Source organism: Pinus tabuliformis, chromosome X, assembly GCF_031772625.1.
Source record: "Pinus tabuliformis cultivar Carrire ecotype Pingquan chromosome X, CPIR1, whole genome shotgun sequence".
In the NCBI taxonomy this organism is placed as follows: Eukaryota; Viridiplantae; Streptophyta; class Pinopsida; order Pinales; family Pinaceae; genus Pinus; species Pinus tabuliformis.
Genome location: NC_142308.1, coordinates 364,870,567 through 364,896,348, shown reverse-complemented (window position 1 = coordinate 364,896,348; position 25,782 = coordinate 364,870,567).

Here is a 25,782-nt window from a genome sequence, read left to right as displayed (position 1 = left end):
CCCCTGGGGAAGGTCAAGTTCCTAACCTTCCGTGAGAGTCTTGGTGTCGTGGAAAGACCCTATGATGTGGGTCCTGTTGGACGATGAGCTCTGGGAGCTCTGGGGGGCTTTGGGGATAGCTTCTCGGAGCTATAAGCACTCATAATGCTTCTGCCCCACCCTTGTGATTATTGAGCTGGTTCGCCACTCATTTAATCTGTGCCCCGTATGCATCCTACCCATTGAGTTCAGGGCTCATGGGAAGTACCTCTCATTTGGCCAATGAGGTGTGGAAAAGCTAGAGACTATTAGCAAAGACTGATGGACGCATCAGAGATTGCCGTACTCTCTATCTAGGATGGCATGGTCCAACCACTTGATTTGGGATCAAGATTTGTGAGGTCTGGGACCTCTGGACTGATTATGTCAGTCGGGGAATGATGTCTTTGTGACTGACCCACTTCTGTTCTGAAATAAAGAAGCCAGCAAAGCAAGTTTCGGCGGGATGACCCACGATGTTAATTGCACTAATAGATGGAGTTCTCCCTAGTTGAGAGGGAGTGTTAAAATTGGACAACTAGGTCCAAACTCCATGTTCTAATGCTCAGATTAAGAGGCTAATATTTTTGTTGGATTCCTCTTTCTGAGAGGTGTAAAATCCATATAAAAATAGTCTTAATCCGATGAGCAGAACTTATATTTTGAATTTATTATTCTTAATAAATTATATGTGCAAGGTCAGCCAGTTTTGTAATGTAGGCTCACATGCCCAACAGATGTGTCACACACCCTCATTGATGGATATATATACAGGAAAAGTTGGAGAGAATTTGAAGAGAACAAAAACTCACATCTTCCTCTCTCATCCTAAAAGTACAAGCTACCAGGAGGGTTGTTGTGACACATGCTGGGCTGGCTGACCAAAGGAGACTTTGCTGGTTGAAGCATCCTGTTGACCACCGAAACGAACACATTCATTTTTCTTGTTACTGATTTGTCTTCTGTAAGATCTGCTTATATGTTCTATCTGCATTTTGCTTATCTACTTGTATGATTGCTGTGAGAAAAGTGAAATTGCTCTTAGCATAGAACATCTACAAAAATTTACAATAGCCCTGCAACATAATATATACTTCAGATAGAATTATTCCTTAGAATCTCATTGCTTGCACACCTTGGCCTAATTATCTCCTCCTCCTTATATACTCTTAGGACTTTCTCAATACCTTGGACCAAAACCACTTAGGACTAATACCTTGGACCCAATACCTAGCGTCAATACCATGGACCAAATGCCTCGGACCAAAATACCTTGGATCAAATACCTTGGACCAAAAACATGGTTTTCCAACATGTACGCACTTTTCCTCCCCTGAAAGTGTCTGTATATGTTATACACTACTTTTTTTATATTAAACCGTGTGTATACGCGCCTTGGACAAAGTGAACCAGTGTATACCTCTCTTTCTTCATTCTTTGGAGTCTAATCTGTAATCCTTTGTTGTTGACCTACTGCACTGTGAACTTTCATCTGAGTGAGTTTCCATCAAGGACAATACCTTTATCATAATGCCAACACTATAATCCTTCCTTCATTGTCTAAGATCTTGTCCAACTTTCAAGTGCATATTCCAACCATGCGATGGCTCTACACCGTTTTAAATCTAGATATGGAGGACTAGATACTTACATCCATTTGATGTAATAATATTAGAATAAGAGTAAGATAAATAATATAAAAGTAAACAAACATAATGTGAGTGTACCTAATGATGAGGCATGACTATCTTTCTTCTCTAGATATGAGAGTGGATTTTTTATTATCCTTTACCATCTCCCTTTTCAAGTTTACTCTTCCTACACTAGATCCCTTTTGGGGATTACTATTCCCATACTATTCTGTATCCTAATGATCCTCAAAATATGCTTTCTTTAATCACATCCTCATCCAAGAAGTTAGTGAATGAATAATTCAAATATTCATGTAGGAAGAATAAATAATAGTTTAAAAAGATAAATTTAAACAAATGCATTGTCATAAAGAAATACCATGAGATTTGAAAGTACTTATCTTTAATGAGGATTGTAGGAAGCTATCAACACCCCCTTGATCCTCCCTCCATGAGTCACCATTATTCATCAACCATATGACAATGTCGTCTTTAGATGAAATGTGTCATCCTAAAACCCATCTATATCCTTGATATCTTTCATCACTAGACAAGCCCAACTATCGATGACCAATGGATATTGCATCAAACCCTTTCCTAGAATTTCCTTGAATATGTCCCAAATAACTTAATAAATTCTCATAAATAATCTCATATAAATAGATTATGAATCATACTAGGTCCTTTTCCATATCAAGGTCGCTCATAGGGTTTCTCTCAAACCATATCTTGTATTTGCAAATGTAAAGGCTTCCTATGGTTTCCTTCAACCCCTAGTATACTTTTAGGTCTCTTCCATCCTCATCTCTTTCACTCTGCTTTGATCATAAAATTCATCATAGGTTTCTTCATGGGGGTGATCTTCCATGACTTTTCTTCAGCCTAGCTCTGATACCATGTTAAATTTTAGGGATAGATTGTTCTCTACTGATGATAATTGTAATTTTTAACTTTTTCAACATCTTTCACATTACATTCACCCCATGAAATTATATCATCATTAGAAATTATGTAGATACAAAAATAACATCAAAAACCAATGAAACAATAAAGAATAGTAGAAGAAAAACATGCAAAATAGAGACACCTAGATTTAGGTCAGAGATCAAGGAAAAACCCAACTAGATTCGTCTTCTATTATATATTCATCAAATGTCCAGTTGAGATACAAAGTACAAACATCATGAGACATGAGTATTTCATTATCAAACACATTGAGCTACCTAGTGCCAACCCAAGTCAATTCAAAACTTTGTTTATGACATGAACAAAACAAGTCCAAGAGAGTTGTCATCATATCGATATCATATACAATATTTCATTTTCCATAGAGACATTGTCATATCAATCATCCATAATGGATCACTGCCATGCAAACAAGGTCAATGTCATCAAAGTCATTGTTTCATTGTCAACGAGATCATTGTATCATTATTACTTAGGTTCAAGATTATAGATCCAAGTCATTGTCATATGTTAATATCCATATTCTCATCATAATTTCTATATTTCACTATCATGTAAATCATGACGTTGACGTAGATAACTGCCAATACATTCATCAAGATCACTTACATATCATTTATAATACCATTTTGTGACTGCCAGTCATAGATGCATGGTGACATATATCATTGTTATGTATTATTATACATCAACATCCCTATCATATAATCATACATCCCTGCCATACAAAATTGTCATCCAAACCCTACATAAATATGTTGCATGTCATACATCTATGAATGTAAGGACATAGTTATGCATCATAGGATACTACCATATCAAATATATTTTTCCATACTAGGTTATTTCCATTACAAAGGTTACTCTTTCATATGTCATAAATATGACCATACTTTCATCCATCATATATTATAACCAACATAGTTTATATCAAAAGGTATTGACATATTCATCTCCAAATATCACACTTAGCAATAAATATGTGCCACATAGGATCATATGCAAGCCATAGAAACATATATGCTTCACATATTAATTATATTATTCATAGATGTGGTGCTCAAAGATAAAGGGAGTGAGCCATAAGAAGTATCACATACTATACATTGTAATGAAATGCAATTCTATGGGTTCAAACCACTGTAATGTAGTGTGATGTCACTGGAACTGATAGTAGACCACAATTTACATATGTGAGCCAATGAGATGATACAAGACAATAAATTATGAATGTGATTTAAAAAATTCTTCCAATGAATGATTATTGAATGCAAACCTCCATAGAACTTTGTCACCCACTGTTGGAGACCAATGCAATGGAAAAGATAATGATTTATAGTTTGATTCTTTGTAGAATTAAAACCTAAAGAATATATATGTGAGCATTTTAGAGAAGGCCACAATATATATATCCATAGAATAAATAGAAGTGAGTCTTGCATGAGATTTGATGTTATCCATAACTAAAAGGAGTCACAGAACCATAGAGAAAATGTATGTGATGCTTGTGTAATCAAGTGAGGAAAAACGATGGGGAAATTATAATTTTTTCCAAATGTGGAAAGACATGTCTATTAGAGGAAGGATGACATGAGAATTATGAAACCAACTTGAGATACTTGGAGGGAAATATATTTAAATTAGCTTACAATTTAAATGTATTTCTCTTAAATATATATTTTCACATTATTTTAAGATCACTTGCCCAAGTGAATTTGAGCTATATTAAATAAGAGAGGAACCAAACCAATTAATAATTTCTTTTAACTGATTTGAATTCATATTTTAGGCAACACAGGTTTCTTTTTGGGCCTTAGGGTTTCTATGGGGAAATGCGTCTCATAGCTTCCCAAATTTCTACACTAGTTTAACTTAAATTGACTCTTAAATCAATACTTTTGTGTTGTCTCTAACCACATGGAGGTTCTCTAAATTTTCTCTAATTTAATTTATTAATATTTATTTTCATTCACCACGGCATTTTCTTAATGAGGTTAAACTATTTTAGGATTAATTTTTATAATTAACTCTATGTCCCTTTCCCCCCTTTTCCAAGTCAGTCGTGGCCTTCATGAACTTCCCTTTAAGTTCCAAGGGTGCCACACTAATAAGTTTCTTTTTGATGTCAAGGGTGTCAAGTCAATTGTTTCCTTCAAGAACTTCCCTTGAAGTTCCAAGGGTGACATGTCGCTTTCCCTTCAAGCATCTAGTCACTATGAGGGGAAAAATAGGCATGACAATGGATACCACTATCCTCTCCTATGTCACCCGCTATAGTGACAGTAATGGTGCTAGGGATAAATAAATTTTCCTTGATTCACACCCTCCCAGTAAAATCCTCGTGAGTGACCCAATCTGAGGTCTGCCTCCATGACATCGTGATCTTCAAGGCAAAGTTATTCCAACACATTCCAGCCCTAGCCACGACGGGAGTGCTAGTGGCTGAGATTAGTGATGTTGTCCCACCCCTTCCATGAAGTTCCATCTATCTACATGGCCCCATGACCCATGTTTGAGTCGTTCATACAAGCAACTATGCTATGCCTACAACCACTATCATGTCATTGGAATCCAAAACATAATTTTAACTTGAAATTTAAAAATTTATTGAGATAACAATATGTAATTCAAACCAAACTAGAGGTTGTTGACTCACCACATGAAAGTGAATTTGGGTGGTCTCCTTCCACACTAAATGATCATCAATAATATTTTATTCGTAATATCAGTCACCAATATAATTGTGTATGCTAAATCATCATCATCACATAATCATCAACATCTTTGTAATTGAACAAGAACTAATGTAAACATACACATAATGAATCCATCATATGATTAAACATAGTCATGAAACACATCCATTACAACCATTATCATCATATTATCAAAATTGAAAATAGTTATTATCACATCCAAAAATAGTAAAAGTAAAATATAAGGATCCTCAACCTGAGTTCCTCAAAGAATAATGTATGAGCCCTAAGGCTAATGTCATATCAAGGTTAGTGAACTAGAGTGGGAACTTGTTACACAACATTTTGTCACACTTCACATCTCGTTTCCTGAAGTGTCAAAATAACAAAATTTTTCAATGTATTCACCATGAAACATATACAGAAGCATCCCTGAAGAAAATAAGAAAAAATTCTCTGAACGAGTTTCTGAGAAAACTTGTCGAACACCTAGTTTTCAGGATCAACACATGTTGCACCACTAGTGACCCATGTTGGTAACTTGTTTCACTATGTTGACCTAGCGCTACCAATGCATCTTTTATAAAGAAAACCTGTGCTTAACCTCTTAAAGCATTTTTTCCTAAAGTGGAGGAGAAGTTTCTCTTACTAGAAGTATTGAGAATGACAAGATGGTTACAGGTGAATAAGGACTAGAGCGAGATCTCCCATTCCTGATCCTTGATCCTAATTTCATGGATCTTTCCCTTGAGTTTTGGAACCTCTCCCTCCTTTTATGGTACTCAAGTCCCTCTCCTCCCCTATAAATGATATCCCTACTATCCACACTTGGTTGGCTATTGATTGGTTACCTTCCTAGTGCTGAACTATGCCCAAATGCTTCCCAATTTTCTAAGGATAAAGGGAGAATTACAACCACTTAAGCCTTGATGTTGGAAGCCTCTTTTATCTGAGTTTTCAATTCCTAGCCTTAACCTTCAAGAAATCCTTTCTCCTTAGCAAAATGGGTAGCATTTGGGCATAGTTTAGCACTAGGAAGGCAATCAATCAATAGATAACCAATTGTGGATAGTAGGGATCTCATTTATTGGGGAGGAGAGGGAGTTAAGGATCCATAAAATGAGGGAGAGGTTCCACAACTCAAGGGAAAGATCCCTGAAAGTAGGATCAAGGACCAAGAATGGGATATCTCGCTCTAATCCTTATTCACCTGTAACTAGCTCACTGTGCTTGAGACTTCTAGTAAGAGGAGCTTCTCCTCCACTTTAGGAAAAACTACCTGAAGAGGTTCAGGGTGGGTTTTCCTTATAAAATTAATGCTAGAATTTCTAGGTCATCATAGTGAAATAAGTTACCAGCATAGGTCACTAATGGTGTAACATGCGCTGATCCTAAAAACTAGGTTTTTGACAAGTTTTCTAAAAAACTCTTTTAGGGAAAATTTCCTTATTTTCTGCAGGGATGCTTTTGTATATTTTTCATGGTGAATACACTAACAGATTTCGTCATTTTTACACTTTTGGATATGAAGCTAGGAGTGCGAAAAAATATTGTGTAACGGATGCCCTGTAAAGCATGAAGGCAAAACAGGAAGTGATGGGTGAAATGCTTTACAAGTCAAGGCAAGGACCCAGAGAAACATCATTAGGAGACCTGAAAATAAAGCATGATACAAGATATTAGACATATCTGATGTGAGTATGCATAATAAAACATATTTTAGTAGGCATCTAACAATACATGAATATATGACATGGAAACAACCATCTGAATCGAAAGGATCATTTGTATGGATCCACGACATGGACACAACCATCTGAATAGAAGGGATCATGTGTACAATCATGAATATCTAATAAATCCACACAGCTTAGATTTATCAGATGAAACCCAGGGTCTTCATATCTGTCTCAATCCAACCAAAGTATGAATCCCACCATGTGAATAGATGTGTCAAATTCGAACATGGTAGAAACCACTTGATTACCAATTAATGATGTGAACCGTTAACAACATAAAAAAACCACCAATAGTGATGATGGCTCTCAAGGTACAATAGCACAATCCACGAGTGTCAAAAATGAAGCTGAAGTCGAACACTTGTAGAATCATTCAATTGAAGGCCAACGATGTGAACCTATCATCGAATGTGAAGAACCTACCATTGAGGCATGGAAGCTCCAAGGTACTAAAAGGGAGTTTCTAGATCATCTTCTTGGATAATGAGTTGGAGTCAAAAGGAAGTGATCCATTGAAGGAGGTCCATAATGTTTCCCAGATCATTGACATGAAACATAGGATTTTGCAGAGTTGGCAAGAGTGATTTAGGATTTTTGAAGAAAAGTCAAACAAGATATAAGGGGTTTGAATTGCAGTGGGGACTTCTCTTTAACATATCAGTGACAGGACTCTGGAATTTGGCAGCATTTGACTCAACATAGGATCATATTTCATGGTGACAATAGGAGATAATTGAATGAGAGGAAAGTGGATTCTGAAAACTCAGTAAGGTAAGTGACAAAGTCATGATAACTCAAACCCAACACGAGATATAGACAAGTGCCATGTTCAAGAGCGACATGGTACCTTTATACAAAATACAGGATATATGTTTACCTCCATTTTCCCCACTATTTCTAGCGAGTACCTCATTATTTTTAATCTCAAGCTTGAAGAGGATACCATATACTTGTCATATAAGTTCATCTTTCAGATGAATCCATCCTAGTATTTTTAATGAGCCCTAGGAAGGAGTAGCTCGGTCTCGTCATGGTGACAAGTCCTTCATCATCTTAGTTTTATGAGTCTGATGAAGGGGTAACTTGACATATTTTTCACATTTTAGAGAGTTTGAAAAAGAGGAAAAAGAAAACTCCAAAGGTTCCTGTTTTCGTAGATAGTCTCTTGAATCCGAAAAGGTAGAAAAAATATTCAAGAGAACCTCCTAGCCACCTTTGACAAAGGTATTCCTTTTTCGTAAATTAGTCTATCTCAGTCCAGAAAAAGGTTAAGTTTATACTGAGTAGATGTCTTTTCATTTACTTTTACGAGTTCATAGAGACAAGAGCTTGATGATATTTTCATATTTTTGGAGTCTGAAAAGAGCTGAAAGAGGACTCCACCTAGATGAATGAGTGGTATAAAAGGATAGAAACTGGTTCTCGTCATGATGGAACTACTCAAAACATGTAAAAATCAAGAGGTTGGCTAATATGACCACTCATCACATATGTTCCCTGGCAAAGGGTAAGACAACCAAGTGAAAACATATGATCGGTCAAAGAGATGGTGATGATGAAATGAAAAAAACAAGGCTCATCTAGAAAAAGCAGGCTGATAAAAATGGCAATCATGAGAGCTAAAGTGGGAACGGTTTCATTTTTACACAAGATTGAAACATGGGAAACTATGCTTGAGGATACTTGAAGATGGTTTCATTTTTTCACAAGCTTGAAATAGGAGAAAAACTATGCTTGGATTTGGTTTCATTTTTACACAAGCTTGAAATGGAGACAAACTATGCTTGAGATTGGTTTCATTTTTACAAAAGCTTGAAACAAAGAAAAAGTATGATTAATATTAGTTTTCATGCCCCCAACATAAGGACTCAATTCGAGTTACATGCCCCCAAGCTTCATTTCATTCGCGTAAGTAAACTACGGTTTACTAAGAGGTGGATGGAGTGAAGGTTCATTTACTAGATCAAGGTGAAAGAATCAAGTGGGAATTTACGAGATCTAATCAAAGACTTAAATTGGAAGGGGATTTGTTTCATTTTTTAACGAGCTTGATATAGGAAAAGAACCATGCTCATAACACCTTTTTTCATTTTTTAGCGAGCTTGAAACAAGTAAAGGAACTCTACTCTGGGACATTGTTTCATTTTTTAAGGAGCTTGACACAAGAAAAGGAACTTTGCTCTGAGAACCTTGATTCATTTTTTAATGAGCTTATGATCCAGGTGGATATTGGTGGCCACCTGCCAAGTCCACCTGGACCCCCACCATTGTCTTTCTCAGCATTTTCAGTTTCCTTAATTGTAGCACAACTTACTATTTTTAGCAGTTTTTCAGGTCCTGAACTTCTGGAGCCGTTTTGAGGCCCTAAACAACGTTTTTTGGGGAATCCGGGGGCAACATGGGTCCATTCCAACAATGATAGTGCTCGGATAGATCTTTCTAATGAGCTATTGTACGCATCAAACGAAGATCATATGCCAAAGTTACAACCCCGAGAAATTGATGTACCAATTTACCCCAAACGGGGCCCACAGTTTGGCGTTTCATCTCCTAGGGTTAGGTTTTGGAATGTTAAGGGTTTTTCCATTGTTTCTCAACAATAAATAGGCCTTCGAGCCTCATTGTAACACAGTTCAGAGGCATGTAGCCATCACATCTCTTCTCAGAGGTAAGCTACCATCGCCCTAGCTGGTTTATCTCCATTTCTGGTTGTAAGCATATTTCAGTATTTTCCATTAATGAAATGAAGTATTATTTCCGCTGCATCTTTGTGTATATGGTTATCTCTGTAATTTGTTGCGTTCCTGTTTAAATCCGGATCAGTGGTATCAGAGCGGTCTGCTTTTTCTCTGTTTTTCTTTGCATGTCCCCAACAAGGTCGGGATATAAGGAGTTAGGGCTTGAACTGGTTGAACCTTTGCAAGACCAGCCTCGCAAATCCCGACGGCCTCCCATGGCGGATGAGAAGAAAGACGAGGGGGCAGGAGATCCCATCAAAATATTGCTCGAAGAAGCCCTCGAGCGACAATGGAATGCGATGATGGACAGCTTTGCCCAGATCCTTCAGCGGCTACCCAGAAGCGGCGCATTGACTTCCAGCAGCTCCGCTGGAAACGCCACACCCTTTAAGGTACAAGTTAATTTTGAAATCCCCATATTCGAGGGTCAGATAGACGCCGATTCTGTAGATAAATGGTTAAATCTGCTAGAGGATTATTTTTCTGTTCATGAATTTTCGAGTCGGGAAAAGATTGTTTTTGCTCTTCTCAAAGCAGCCCCCCACGTCAAGGACTGGTGGGAAACCTACTGCGAGCAGAAGGATGAAAGTACTAGCTCACTATTTTCAGCCGCACCCACCTGGGATTCGTTCCGGGATGCCATCAAGGAGCAGTACTACCCTGTCGGAATCTATGAGGATGAATACATAAAGTGGACTACGCTGCGGCAGGGAAGGGACCAAGACGTGCTGGAGTTCACCAATCTTTTCCATACCCTTCGCACAAAGTTGGGTATCAAGGATTCGGAGCAACATTTGATACTCAAATACCGTGGCTGCCTGCACAAGTACATCCAGGAAGAAATACAGTTCCTAAACATCCCCTCGCTCGGCGCAGCATACCGATATGCCGTCAAGGTCGAGCAGAAGTTTAAACAAAAGAAGCGAGACTTTGGATCTGCGAATCCAAAGCAGGGGAAAGGTGCCCCTAAACCACAAAACAAAGGACAGAGCCAAGGCAGGACAACCCAAGACAACCAGCCGAAGCTGCAAGCAAAGAACAACGCTGCAAAGCCAAGAAAGGACACTGGAAAATGGTGCAAGTTCCATAAGAGCTCCACTCACAACACAAGTGAGTGTCGGGCCAAGCAGTCACTGGTGGCTGAGCTAAAGGTTTCATAATCAGATGCATGTTCCGACTCTGAGTCAGAACCCGATAAGGGGTATGAAAAAGGGAAGCAGATCATTGATGTGGATCCCAGCGCCACTGTTGCTACCGTAAAGATCCAGAAAAATGAACCCGAAGATCCAGAGGAGGAGGAGCGTCTCTTCCACTCCTAGATGTGGGTAAAGGGCTCCCCGATACAGTTCATTGTTGATAGCGGGAGTCAAAAGAACCTCATTTCGGCAGAGGTCGTGAAGCGGTTGGGCTTACCGACCACAGCACATCCACAACCATACACCATTGGGTGGCTTCACCAAGGGCGAGATCTTCGCGTGAGTCAGCAGTGTCGCCTTCCATACAACATCAAGCCCTTCACGGATGAGGTATTGTGTGACATTGCTCCCCTTGAAGTTTGTGATGTATTACTAGGACAACCATACTTGTGGAAGCGACATGCTGTGTATGAATCAAGGCCCCGTGCTGTTATTATTACATTGGGAAATAAGTTGTTCAGGATACCAGAGGTAGCACCACTTGCCGCCATCTCTTTGATTACTGCAAAACAATGCAGTAAGATCATTTCCAAAACTAGGAAATTTGTTTTCCTGATGATACGCCCTCAAGGGAAGAAGAAGATAGTGGCCACAGCCTCCAAACAGGGTCCCTCTGCACGACAGGTACAGATGGACAAGATTGTGGAGGAGTATGAAGACATCTTCACCTCCCCGACAGGGGTTCCTCTGCACTGTCAAGTCAAGCACTCCATCGATCTGACCGCAGGTGCGCCGCTACCCAATGGACCAATTTATCGGCGCTCCGTTCTGGAGAACAATGAAATCAAGAGGCAGATTCAGGAGCTCCTGCAGAAAGGTCACATCCGTCCGAGTTCATCGCCCTGTGGGAGCCCGATCGTGTTGGTACAAAAGAAGGATGGGACGTGGAGACTCTGTATTGACTATCGGGCGCTGAACAAGATCACTGTCCATAATAGGTACCTGATCCCGCTGATTGATGACCTCCTAGACCAACTAAAGGGGGCGAAATATTTCAGCAAGATCGATCTGAAATCAAGATATCACCAGGTACCAATCGAACCCTCAGATGTGTGGAAGACTGCCTTCAAATCCAAGGAGGGCCTCTTCGAATGGTTGGTCATGCCTTTCGGATTGAAGAATGCTCCTGCAACCTTTATGAGGCTAATGGATGACATCTTGTGGCCATTCACCAACTCCTTTGTAGTAGTATACTTGGATGACATTCTGATCTTCAGCCAGAGTTGGGAAGAGCACCTCCACCACATCCGACAGGTTCTCCAAACACTGCGGCAATACAAGCTATGTGCCAATTTGGAGAAATGCACTTTTGGCATGACCCAGGTTCAGTATCTGGGATACATCATTGATGAACAGGGGGTGCATGTCGATCCAGCCAAGGTCCAAGTCATTCGGGATTGGCCCTCTCCAACCACTCTAACAGAGCTCCGCAGCTTTCTAGGTCTTGCCAACTTCTACTGCAGGTTTGTGCTGGGGTTTTCTCATATTTCTTGGCCCTTGAGTCAAGTCACCAAGGGAGGGGCGAAAGCAAAATTCTTTTGGTCTGAATTTGAACAGAAGGCATTCAGGGAGTTGAAGGATCGCCTCTGCACGGCACCAGTGCTCGCGTTACCAGATTTACAACAACCATTTGAGGTCGAGACAGATGCCTCTGACTATGCTATTGGGGCAGTCCTTACTCAACATGGACATCTAGTGGCATATCACAGTGAAACGCTATCAGACACAGTCCGGAAGTACCCCACTTATGATAAAGAGATGTATTCCATTGTACAGGCCTGCCGACAATGGAAGCATTACATTTTGGGGAAGGAAACGGTCATCCACACAGACCACCGACCCCTGCAGTTCATACAGACCCAAGGGAAATTGCAGAATGATCGCCATCAGAAGTGGTCTACATACCTGCAACAGTTTCACTTGAATATCAAGTATAAAAAGGGTAGCACCAATAATGTTTCAGATTTCCTCAGTCGACCACCGATCATGGCGCTGACCACCGTGCTCAACTCTTGTGGGCACGAGACTTCTGATTGGCCACTTCTCTACAAAAGCAACCCAGAATTCGGCCACACATACCAGACACTCTTGGAGGGTCGGCATGTTGCATATTTTCACCTCCAGGATGCCCTATTATGCCACCTCGGTCACCTTTGTGTTCCTTCAAGTGATCGTGCCAAGATGATTTGTGAAGCACACTACAGTCGGGCTGCTGGGCATTTCGGGGTAGAGAAAACAATGGCAGTACTGCAAAATTATTTCTATTGGCCGAATCTTCGACAGGATGTTGGGAAGTACATCCGATCATGTACTGCCTGTGCCATTGCCAAACCGACCATTAAGAAGCACGGCCTCTATACCTTGTTTCCTACCCCTAGTCGACCTTGGGAATCCATCTCCATGGATTACATGTCAGGCCTTCCCTCCACAAAGCATGGAAATGACTGTGTTTTTGTGGTCGTCGACAGGTTCTCGAAGATGGCCATTATGGTGGCCTGCAAGAAGAATATCACAGTAGAAGCCACTGCTAAACTCTTCTTTGAACGAGTGTGGGTGCACTTTGGGATCCCACAGTCTATCATCTCAGATCGGGACAGTCGGTTTCTCAGCACATTTTGGTCCAGTCTCTGGTCAATGCTGGACACCAAACTCACGAAGTCCACAGCCTTCCATCCTCAAACTGATGGCCAGACAGAGGTTGTCAATAGGATGATTGTGCACATTCTGCGCATGTATAACTCAAAGCATCCACGCACATGGTACGAGAGCCTCCCCTATGTTCAGCACAGCTACAACCAAGCTCTTCACAGCTCCACTGGCCATAGCCCTTTTCAGGTGGGTTTGGGATTCCAGCCACTATGCCCCATTGATGTGGCCATGCCACTTGTAGCTACTCACATGAATTCAGCTCATGTCCAGTCCGAAACAGATAAGGCCACCAGCTTCATTGAGCGCATCCAACATATTCGCCAGCAGGTCCATGACATTCTTGAGAAATCAAATGCCAAGTACAAGCAGCGACATGATCAACATCGGGTGCCACACAAGTTTCAGGTGGGTGACAAAGTCTGGTTGCATTTGCAAAAGGAACGCCTTACTGGAGCCTATCGGAAATTGAGACCACTCCGATATGGTCCTTACACCATTACTAAGGCTATGGGAGACAATGCATTTGAGCTCAACATTCCCCCATTCCTTGGCCTGCACCCAGTGTTCAATGTGGACCGCCTTCGGCCATACTTTCCACCATTTCTAGACACATCCGACATTGCAGAACAGCTCAAACCCACAGAATTAAATCCAGATTGCATGGAACAAGCTGTAACTGATCGAATCATGGACACACAGATCAAGAACACTCGCCAACAGAATATCCAACTATATCGAGTTGTCAAAGCAGGCCAACTCCTTCAGCAGGGCAAGTGGCTCACCAGGGAACAAGTTCAGCAGAAGTTTCCTCATCTCATGGAGGAGCTCAACGCAATGGGGACCATTGCTTCCTAAGGGGAGAGGAATGATCCAGGTGGATATTGGTGGCCACCTGCCAAGTCCACCTGGACCCCCACCATTGTCTTTCTCAGCATTTTCAGTTTCCTTAATTGTAGCACAACTTACTATTTTTAGCAGTTTTTCGGGTCCTGAACTTCCGGAGCCATTTTGAGGCCCTAAACGACGTTTTTTGGGGAATCTGGGGGCAACATGGGTCCATGGAATGGACCGATGGTGCTCGTTCCAACAATGATAGTGCTCGGATAGATCTTTCTAATGAGCTATTGTACGCGTCAAACGGAGATCATATGCCAAAGTTACGACCCTGGGAAATTGATGTACCAATTTACCCCAAACGGGGCCCACAGTTTGGCATTTCATCTCCTAGGGTTAGGTTTTGGAATGTTAAGGGTTTTTCCATTGTTTCTCAACAATAAATAGGCCTTCGAGCCTCATTGTAACACAGTTCAGAGGCATGTAGCCATCACATCTCTTCTCAGAGATAAGCTACCATCGCCCTAGCTGGTTTATCTCCATTTCTGGTTGTAAGCATATTTCAGTATTTTCCATTAATGAAATGAAGTATTATTTCCGCTGCATCTTTGTGTATATGGTTATCTCTATAATTTTTTGCGTTCCTGTTTAAATCCGGATCAGCTTAACACAAGTAAAGGAACTTTACTCCAAGAACCTTGATTCATTTTTTAAGGAGCTTGACACAAGACAAATAACTCTGCTCCAACAACCTTGATTCATGGTCCATAAGATACCATGGCTTCCAAGAGGTTCTCATTAGATGGTAGAAAAACACTCTGGAAGGGATACATGTCAAGTGATCTAATGGAAAGATCAGGTTTTAATGCCCCCAATACATGATGCACTATATCACTGACTAGATCATTAGTAGATGTGGGCATGGAACAAGTGGCCACATAATTAATCTGTAGGAGGGGTGATGACACTTGCATACAAGGATTGTTCATGGAAGAAGGTTCATTGGGAGTCAAATTAGGACCAATGAAGAAAAGCTCATCAATGGCAACAATTCTTCCTTCATGCGAGAAACATATGACATGAGAGAGAAGAGACAAGATCTCCCATGACACAAACATCTAGTCATGTTTGAGGAGCAAATTAAAATCCAAAGGGCCTGGGACAACCATCACATCAAGATAGACGATTTTTCCTCCCAAAGTAATAGGTAACTTCGGAAGGATCCATAAGGGTTGAGTGGTTCCTCTATTAAAATCTAACATATTCTGGGTAATGGGCACACGCTGCGGAGAACCTAAATCTTGCCAAGTAGTTGTGGACATAATACTAATAAATACGCCTTTATTTATGATTTTTCCAGGTAGGGATATATTATAATCCTATATCGTGATCTGAAAGGGCACATAGGAAGGAAGACTATATCCTGCGAGTCGACTCCAATCAAATAAAGTGACTAAAATACTTAGAGATGGTGCCATCGAAATGGGAGGAATACCCTCTTGCGTTACGGGAATAGGAGGATCCCCCCACTGTACCATGGGAATAGGAGCATCATCCTCTATACCATGGGAACAAGAGGATTTCCCACTAATCCTTTGGAATATGAAGAAACCAGAAGAACTTGAGTGGTATGAAATTCACTCTCTACAGGATAGATACAATCAACTAAAATCAGAATCGGGTCAACCATTTTTTTTTACCAATGATTGGTCGGAAACAAACTGATGGGATTCACTTCCAGAGAGAATGGGATTGGCCAGAGATGAGTTATGATCAATCATTTGATCAACTAGTGGAGGATCAAGGGAAAAATTCTGATAACCAGTCAGAAGATGAGTTTGAGAAGTGGTAAGGTTATTCAACACGTTAGAGGTTTCGTTGATATAAGGAAAAAAGTGAATAAGATTATTCCCTTCTCACAACCTACAGGGAAATTTGACTTTTATCTTTTTCCCATTAGATTCACTGTCACTGTTTGAAGGTTTATCACCAACATGCTCTCCAGAGGCTAATGAGAAAGGTCGATGTGAACCTGTGGACCATACTTATAATATCTTGGGAATACTAGGACATTCTCAAAGAAGGTGGTCACCCTTACAAATCTTGAAAGGGAATTTCACTTTATGGGGTTGATTGGAATATTTTTCAACATCAGTTGCATCTATAGCAATGGTCGCTTGGTTGGCCCTTTGCTTATTTTTTCCTTCTTAATCTTCCTTTTATTCTTCTTCTTATCCACCTAGTTACTAGCTTGTAGGCTTTCACCAGATGAAGAGGAAGACGAGGAAGAAGACTGAATAGGCAAAGAAGGAAAAGAGTCAAATTTAGTCTCAACTAGAGATAGATATTGTTGAGGTGGAGGAGAGCTTGGTTGAGGAGCAGTTTGGACATTTGGAACCATAGGGGTCAAAAATAACCAAACTGGAAAATCAATGGTAAATCAAGGAAGGGACAAGGTTTCCATATAGGGAGAACCAACATTTCCAAAAGAAGGAAAAGGACCAGTATTCCCATCAAGGGGGTTTCCTTGGTTGGTGAACTCAGGAACTATTGCCATTAATCTCAACCTAAGATCTACTAAGGAGTATTTCCACAGGAAGGATGTTTTTTCTGTGGTCAATTGATTTTAGAACTTAACAAAAAATAGATCAAAAAGGGGTATCTAGGGATAAAGGTTTACCAAGCAACTGTGAACTGCAATATACACCTTGGGGAAACAAGGAATTAATGTACGACAACCAATCTCCCTAAATGTTGTGTTCAGTGTATCATGGTATAAAGGTGGAAGACTTAGTTACCTATGGATAGATAGAAACCTATTGGGGACTCCAAAAATATACACGATGGTATGTGGGAGTGTAGTCCATAGTAGTGCTATCTAATGTGTAACCATTTGATCGGAGCGTTCCCATATACTTATCATGCGTGGAGTGCATCTGATATACCATAAAGTACAGGAGAATGGTCCTATACACTTCTGTACATGGAATGAAATTTCACACCCAGGATACAATGCTAGCAAATAATGACATATTGTATGTTTAACAATGCCGAAACATGTCGCTAGCCTAGACCTCTAAATGTTTTTTTTGATGTTCCAAATGCTCCTTAGGTTAATTGAGGTAAATTTCAACGTTGAACTTGGATTAAGTGTCAATTTTAAGGCTCAAAGATTGATGTCACCTGAACACACCTATGATGAGACTAATATTAGAATTTTTTTTTTTTTTTTTTCATTTTGATGAAAGCTATCTAATGTAGGTAAAAAACACAAACATTGATGCAACAATCAAGTATGCAACAAGCACAACTTCCTAAATATAATTTTTGCTTTCACTATTCCAATGCACCTACCAAAAGTAAAATGATTTTCTTTTTTACTTTTCTTCTTAATCGATGAAAATGCACTTTTCAACTTTCAACACTAAGCAATGTAATCTATGCTCAATGATAATCCCAAAAATCACTTTTCAATGCAATGTAATCTAATGCAATTCAAAAAGTAAACTTTGAGATGAAAGCTAAGCAAATGCAAATGTGATTTCTTTTATGGTTCTCAAAATAACTAATAATTCTTTAATCAACAACAAATCAGTATTCCTTCCACACATACAAGCAACAAATAATAAATTAAATTGACCTAATAACTAAAGGCTCAACCAAAATTCACTTTCACTACTTCAGACAATGGGATGGGATTTTGCAACCCAATAAGAAATCAACAAAAATAATGGAAAATTATATACACCCAAAGCGGGAGAACACTTTAGAGATCAAGACATACTAGACCTTTATGATAAAAACCCTAAAAAATATCATTTTTTGGATCAACGCTACTTTTATGGTCAAAATACATGTTGATAAGGTGGATCAACGCTACTTTTATGGTCAAAACCCGTGCTGACAGGCTGATAGGGTATTCAATGCAACTGTAATGAGAAAAATCAATGCTGACAGTGCGACTATTTGTGACAAAAAGCACATTGAGTGAGAAATACTTAGAAAAATGAGGAGAAATCAAAACAGATATTTAGACTCGACACTCTAAAGAATGTACTACTCATAATGAACACCCAAAAATGACCCTAAATGACAGATCACAAGGAAGTTCGTCAAAATAATCATAAAGACCAAACATAAAAATGAGGTTTGAAGGGTTATAAGCTCCCCAGTGGAGTCACCATTTTTTTGTGTAGGAAATCCTCCCATAGGACTAGAGCAGTTGTTTCTGTCCGCAGAAAGGATTTCTTGCACAAAAGAACCACATACACCCTTCTTAAATATAGAATTCGTCCCTGAAGTCCTCAGAACATGAAAGGTAAATGTTGATGCGTCTCCTCAATGTTCTCCCAAGTGGTTGAACTAGGAATATAGTTGTCCCATTAGACCTTAACTTGGTCCACCAATCATCTTCTAAGTTGCTGGGTTTTTTGATCCAACATGTGAATTGGTAAAACGATCACTATGCCCTTCCTACAAAATTCGCAAGTCAATAACATGTGAAGGATTCAAAATATAATGATGTAATATAGACACAAGGAACACATCATGCATACATTCTAGTGATGTAGGTAAAACAAGCATATATGATATCATCCCTTTCCTTTATATGATTTCATAAAGTCCTACAAACCATGGGAATACTTTTTCTCCCTTCCCAAAACATATGGATCTCTTTTGGGGCTTGACTGTCAAAATACCCTATCTCGTAATTCATAACTCTGGTCCATCTGGTGAGTGGAAACATAGTTCTTATGTCGATCTTGTGCTTCTTTAAGCCTACCCTTAATCATGGTCATTTGTTCATCCATCTCCTGTACTACTTCTGGTCCTATTAATACTCGATCCTCTAACTAGTTCCCAACTAAGAGGCATTCTGCAAGGCCTCCCATACAAGAACTCAAATGGTGCCATCTTCATGGAACTTTGCTGACTGTTATTATATGTAAATTCCTCTATTGGTAAAAATTTCTCCCATCGATAACCCCAGACTTAAAGAACGAACACGCGCTCTGCTCCTGCCGTCGCCTGCAAACATTAGGTCTAAACCGATCTTCGGCCACTTGGGATGGTCCCTCTTGAGGCTTCGCTGGAGGAGGTAGCTCACCAAAACATCTTCTTTGCCTTGATCAAGTCCATGCCTCCTCAGCGAGCTCGCCCTTTAGTATCAAAGTTCATGAAAAAACTTAATGGGTTACAGGAAGTTTCTCTTCCTCCAACTTTGCCCAGAATGGCTACTCTTGCCTTGGCAGAAAAAGGACTTATTGGGAAATTTACAAGACTTTGGCCCTCTCCAAAAATAGTCTAGAGGTGGGTGGAAAGGAATTGGACAGACAAAATACAAGGAAAAATCTCTATCAGATTTTGTGGAAAGGGATATTTTACATTTCATTTTGAGACAAAGGAAGACAAGGATTTAATGTTTCGTAATGGGCCTTATTTCATGGATTCTAGAGGTTTATATTTAAACAAATGGACTCTGGATTTTGACCCGGAGCTTGATATTCCTAATGCGGTCCCTGTTTGGGTCCGGCTTCCTCACCTCCCCTTGCATTGCTGGGGAGACGAATTTGTGTGTGCTATTGGGAATGTTGTTGGGAAATACATTGATCGGAGTGAACTGAAAGATAACATGTAGGCTTGTGCCCACATCTATGTAGAAGTGGATTTGGGTAAAGGCCTACCAGAAGCCATCAATCTCAAGGTTGACGACTGGACGCACATTCAACAGCTTGACTATGAACAAATCCCCTTCAAGTGCAAGGTATGTCATGAGTACGATCACTTTGCTAATCGTTGCACTAAACTTTATAATGTAGAAAATAATCCTCAAGAAGAGCAATGAGAAACCGTTAAAAAGAAAAAGACAGCCCCTAATCCTAAACCATCCCATGAAGCCGGTCCTTCCTCTTGACCTTCCCCAATTTCCCCTCCCTCTTCTCCCCTACCTTCATTTTCTCTCCCTTCTTCCCCACAGCCTCCCCTAACTTCTGATCACCAGCCGGATCCCCTTACCTCTTCTCCCTCTTCCAATCCCCTTCACATCCTCTCTCTTCCCAAGGAATCCCATCCCTTGATTCAATCTGATCCTACCTCTTCTCCCCTTCCCCAGGCCATTTCCTCTTCCCTCCTATCTGATCCTCCCCCTCTCAGAATCACTAGAAGCAATTCCAAGGAGCATGGATCCATTCTAGACAATCAAAAGAAGCCTGGAAGAAAGACTGCCAAATAGCACATGAATGAAAATGCGCAAAAATACATAGCATTGGGGCTCCAGAACCCCATTGAATCATATATTCAAGGACCAATAGACAAAGACATAGCAAATAAAGACAAGGGAGGGAGAGCAACTCCTCGCACCTCTCACCTGAAATGATTAAAATCCTCTCATGGAATAGCAGGGGACTAGGGCACTCCTCCAAATCAAATGCCTTAAAGGATCTTATTAACCAAGAGAAACCAACCATTGTTTTACTCCAAGAAACAAAGCAAAGACAGCTAGAGATGAACAAGATTATTGAACAACATAAGTGCTACAAAGGATGTATATGTGATTCCAGAGGAGCCTTAGGAGGAATTGCTACACTTTGGCTTCAAGATGAATGGAACAGCACAAGAGAAATAGTAGAACAACATTGGTTCAAGATTGTATTGCAGAATATTATCAGCAGTCAATAGATAGTAATTTACAATGTTTATGTCTCGAATCATTACAGGGATAAAGAAGTTTGTTGGGACTCTCTCAGCAATAATATAGCAGAAGAAAATAGGAGCAACATCATTTTAGGAGGTGACTTAAACCTCATTTTACATGCTAATGAAAAACGTGGAGGAAGCTTCAACCCAGATCCTTTTAGAAATCAATTGGAAAATGTTGTGTAACATGGTGATCTTGTCGATATCATTCCAAAGAATTGCAAATACACCTAGAGTAATCGCAGATTTGGGAGAAATAATATTATGGAAAGGCTCGACTGAATCCTGGTAAATGTATCCCTTCTCTCCACCTTTTCAGCTCTCAACGCTTCCATCCTTCCTTTTGATACTTCAGACCATTATCCCACTGCTTTAACGCATGAATCTCTCTGCCCCCTGGGCCCTCTCCCTTTTAAATACAGTCCTTTATGGAATGAAATTGAAGCAGCCAAAGTGTTGGTCCAACAAACTTGGTGCCAACATGTCGAAGTATCCCCAAGTTTTATTTGGGAAAGCAAACTTAGAAATGTAAAGAATGCTCTCAAGAATTGGGCAAAAACCCAATATAAAGAGCCAGAAATAAAGAAAAGAGAAGTGAAAACCAAAATTGAAGAACTTCACTATGCACTAGAAAAGCAAGAATATTATCAGGCTGAAAAAAATCAAGAAGAAAATATTTACAGTCAGCTATACAGTATCAGAAGAGAAGAGGAAGAAAAATGGCGAATTAAATCAAGGCAGACTTGGTTGAAGAAAGGAGATAGGAACACAACTTTCTTCCATAAGCAAGCCACTGTTCGGAAAATCGCGAATAATATAATAGCTATCACAGATAATGCAGGCACTCAACACAATGATCAAACTGCCATCAAAAACGCTGCCTCAGAACATTTTAAAGAGCTGCTAACTAAATCAGGGGAGGATGAAAACAACGCTGACTTCCTATAGCATTTTCCAAAAAATATTGCAACAAAAGCAAATGAAAGGCTGACAGAGGAAATAAAAGAAGAAGAAATCAAGGAAGCAATTTGGGGCCTCTAGCCAGACAAGGCACCAGGGTCGGACAACTTTCCTATTTGTTTTTATAGGCAGTATTGGGAAATGATAAAAAAGGACCTCATCAAATACTTTAAATGGATTCAGAGGAAAAATAAATTAGGAGGCTACACAAATTCAACACATCTAGCCCTCATTCCAAAGGAGAACCGGCCTTCAAATTTCTCCCGTTTCTGGCCCATATCCTTATGTAATTCTTACTCCAAAATTTTCACAAAATTCTTGCTTCCCGTCTCAAACCTCTATTGCCTATGTTAATCTCTGAAAACCAAGTTGGCTTTATGACAAATAGGCACATTTCAGATTCTATTCTCTTAGTCTAGGAAGCCATTCACTCAAGCCATTCTAGAAATGAAAAGGGCTTCATCCTAAAATTGGACTTGGCAAACACTTTTGACAAGGTTAAACACTCCTTTCTATTTGTTTTTCTTCAAAAAATGGGCTTCTCATCCTTCTTTATTGATCTCATAAGAGCCTGTATCTCTGGCCCTTGGATAGCTCCCCTTATCAATGGCAGACCCAACCCTGCCTTTCAATCTTCAAGAGGATTAAGGCAAGGTTGTCCTCTGTCCCCCTACCTTTTCCTTTTCATGGCTGAGTCCTTTAATTGCACCCTTGACCATAAGCGGTAGACAGGCCTCATCACTAGAATCAAATTTGAAGATGGAGTGAAAAACATCAATCACTCCCAATTTGCTGATGATACCCTACTCATTGGAGAGGTGTCCGCAATCATAGCTCGAAGATTCAACTCTTTATTAGACAAATTCATGAGATATTCAGGGGGAATGATTAATCACTTCAAAAGTTGTATTTATGGATGGAACGCCTCAACTCAAACGCTTCAAAACATAGCCAACATCTTCGGTTTGCCTTGCAAGTTAAATTGGCACCATTTCAGTTATTTGGGAATGCTAGTGAATATAGGAAATGCAAGAGTTGATGTTTCGGAAACAACTTTAGATAAAATGAAAAGAAAAGTTCAAAAGTGGGGAGCCTCTTGGCTCAACTCAGCTAGACGATTGGTACTACTCAAATTGGGCCTTTCCTCTCTTCCTCTTTACCAATTCTCCCTTGCCAAGGCTCTAGCCTCTTTTCTCCACAAAATGGACAGTATTCTCAGGTTTTTCCTTTGGCAGGGAGGAAAAAATGAAAAGATAAAATATAACTTGGTTGGATGGAAACAAGTAATTCAAAACCAAGAAAAAGGAGGTCTTGGAATTAGATCCCCATCTCTCACCAATTCAGCCTTTGGCGGCAAGATAGTCTGGAGGCTTATTGAAGACTAATAAGCTTGGTGGAAAAAAGTTTTGGAGGCCAAATATCTCAGCCACCCAAGGCAGCATCTGCTTACAACTAAAATACCCAACAGGAACAGCACAAGGATCTGGAAACTCTGTAAAAAAGCCATCTCCTTTATGTCTTAAAATGTCTCCAAGGTTCCCAAAGGAAGCAACAAAATCAACATTGGCACTAATAAAATTATGGGGAATCAGCCAATTAGCAGTCTTCCAGGTATGGCTCCAATAATTCTTTTTCTTCAAAGTAAAGGAATATACAGTTTAGATCAAATTTCACAATGGGATACAAATACCCAAGCTTGGAAGAGATCGAGCCTTCCTCCCATCCCTCAACGACTCAAAGAGAATCTTGACAACTTTCAGATACACCTCCACAACATTGCTCCTACAATAAAAAATGGCAAGGATGGATTCCGATGGGACCCCACTAGCACCAACTACTTAATACAAGCAGGATACAATTATCTATGCAACAGGGACTACCTGGCACCAACATGGACACATTGGAAAATAGTGTGGAAATCATAAGCCATCCCTTAGGTGAAATTTTTTATGTGGACCCTCTTAAAAGAAAAAAACTCTCACTGCAGAAAATCTAAAAAAGAAAGGCATTGCTAGACCCTCCCGATGCCCTAATTTCCAAGAAGCGGAGGAGTCCATCCAGCACCTCTTCATTTCGTGTCCTTTTGCTTTTTCTTGTTGGAACAATATTACCCCAATCATTCCCTTCACCTGGAACTCTCAGCAATCCATTGGGGAAGTCCTTAACAACTGGAAAGAAAACTACCCCTAGCAATCCATGAAAAACAACATTGCCAAGAGAGTGTGGGATGCCCTCCCATTTTCCCTCTTATGGAGGATCTGGATTGCTAGGAACAGTAAGATCTTTAAAGATAAAGAGACCACAATCAGGCATCTTTGCAGCAAGGCTAAAAGCCTTGCGATAGAAACCATCGCTTCTAAGAGCACAAAAAAAATGGACATGACAAGTCTTTGGGTTGAAGAAAAAGATTTCATAAGGAGTTTGATACATAAGATCAGTATCCTGCCAGTAGTGAAAATCAACAGCAACTTCAACAACAATCAGAGTCACAACTGGAAAATCTGACTAAAGAAGGATGACTTCAACAAGTGGCTCCGCACTAGCAACACCCACTCCTTGTTCTTTGAAGGTGCCTCCAAATCAAATCCAGGAGTAGCGGGAGCAGGGGGAGTTATCTACAATCCCAATGGTGAGCCCTTAGTCACCTTTGAGTGGGGATTAGGGATCCTCTCAAACAACAGAGCAGAGGCTCTAGCGCTCTATCAAGGAATTCTTCAACTACAAATTCATGGAATCAAGAAAGCTATGATCTTCAGCGATTCTACTATCATTATCAGTTTAATGACTAGCAAACGAAAATCATCCAGCATCTTCTTACAACAAACTATTAGCAGATGCCAAGTCATGATCAATCAAACTCGATATTTCCAATTTTACCATATCCTTCGAACCATCAATCGGGAAGCTGATAAATGCACCAGCCAAGCTTGTAAAGACCAAAACTAAATATCCTCTATAACAACGAGGAACAATTCCAATTTCTTACATGACTCCCATGACTTGTAAAAAATTTTCATATCTAAAGACTCACATCTTGCTCAGGGCATACCCTGACCAAATAAAAAATAATCCCGAGGCTATATGTTCCACGCCGCCGGAAATCCTCCCTTTCCTCCCTGCAATCTCCTCAGATTTTTTGAATCTATGTTACCTGTGCAAAATCCGTGACCACCTATTTGCTTCAACCTCGGACTTTATTTTTTCTGAAATTTTTTATCACTCTGCTCTCGATTCTCTGAGCCCTCTTTCCTCCCTCTTCCCTGCTCTTCAAATCCTTTGTTTGGTTTTCACTATCTCGTCGGTTAGAGCTTGCTGGAGCAGTATTTCAGCGTTTCTTCAGGACAGAGCCGAGGACCCCCAGATGGCCCACAACAAAGATTGTCTTCATCGTCGAGACTTGCAGGAAGAATTTGAGCAAAACAGAATGCATTAGTGCCTCTTGGATGAGAAAATTGATTCCGCTACTAGGATAATCACTACTAAAGGAACAGCTGATCTAAAAGAACAGCAGAAAAGGAACAACAAAAAAAGAAATGGAACAGCAGAAAATAAGGTAGAAAAGGGACAACAGAAAAGGAACAACAGAAAGTCACATAAGTATAGATCAGATGTTTTGTAAAGTTTGTTTACTTCTTTTTCAGTTTGTCCGAATCTATTCA